Here is a 1,456-nt window from a genome sequence, read left to right as displayed (position 1 = left end):
CCTTTAAATTCTCACTGTAAAATGAACATCAGTAATTACATCAATTCTTCTCAAAAAAAACATTTTAGCAGACAAGCTAGTCTCATTAATGTTCAGTCGCATAGAATCAGTTCACTTTATGTATCTAGAGCCAATAAACAACTCAGCAACTAATGACAATTTAATCCGTTGATCCAGACAGATGGGTTAAAAGTTTTCCTTGACAGGAAACCCAGCTGTCTCCATCTAGTCTCTGCAGGTTTGGCTCCTCCTGGATGAGCAGGTAGCGACAGCAGACATCGTGTCATTGACTCTACAGCAATCCCCTCACACTAAGCATGAATGCAACGACAGGGAAAAAAACAAACTGCCTTATAACAGGAAGAAACATCATCCAATTCCTTCCCAAAACAATAAAACTCATTCCAACACACTCATAGCTTATCATACTCTGAATCAATTACATCATTCCAGTTCAATCTGAATGATGGGTTAGCAAAGTCAGATTCAGTTTAACCTGTTTGTTTCTGCATATGTAAAAATGTTTTAGCCCTTTTTTCCAATGGCCTCAAACACATTAAACATTCAGGTTGGTTTCATAGCTAACAATAATATACTGAGGCAGAAGCCCGTCCGTCTGATGGAGAGACAGTAAAGAGATCCTGAGACCGTAGAGGGGAGAAGGAAGGGCAAGGACCAGGCCTGGTAATACACTGGAAAAAAATGAAGTCTAGATGAGTCATTTTTTCTTAAAATAAGTGCATTTGTTTTTAAATTGAGATAAAAGAGACATTTTGCCATTGGAACAAGACAATTTACATTTAAAATAAGAAAACACACGTGCATTGTCGTATTTTAAGCCAATCTTATCTAAATATCTTTTTTCAAGAGTAAAAATACTCATTCCATTGGCAAAAAATCTCCTTTACCTACTCAAATTAAGGATAAATACACTTGATTTAAGAAATTTTTTTGCAGTGCACCACTGAGGAACAGCAAAATACATTTAAAAAAATAAAAAACCAACAATCCTTTGCTGAGCAAAATAACCCAATCTTCTTTTTGATGCAATAATCCAAAAAGGTGGGAGGTTTTCCATAAGGCAGTCTGTAGACCAACATCCTCTACTTCCAGTGGAGGATGAGGAGGGCGCACCTGCGCAATGTTCAACACAGGTAAAAAGGACATTTTGTAATCACTAGCACATTAAAACCCTATCTTCCTGATTCAAGCGCTGCTATGTTAATAGGGAGTTATAAATCTAAACTAAATATATTTATGCATTAGGTTCCCTGGGTTTTATCCTTGAAAAATCTCTTTGATAGTTGTATGCCTCAATTTGCTTATAAGATTCACACAATTAATGACACACAGCTGTATTGGTGTTTTTTGGGACACCACAGCCAAGTTCATTTATTTAGAACAGTTGTATGTGTTAAAATGTTCTTCACTTAAATAAAGATAACACAGAGTTTTT

Source organism: Cyprinodon variegatus, unplaced genomic scaffold (assembly GCF_000732505.1).
Source record: "Cyprinodon variegatus isolate N-32 unplaced genomic scaffold, C_variegatus-1.0 Scaffold565, whole genome shotgun sequence".
NCBI classification, from domain to species: domain Eukaryota; kingdom Metazoa; phylum Chordata; class Actinopteri; order Cyprinodontiformes; family Cyprinodontidae; genus Cyprinodon; species Cyprinodon variegatus.
Note: the sequence above shows the minus strand (reverse complement) of the source record.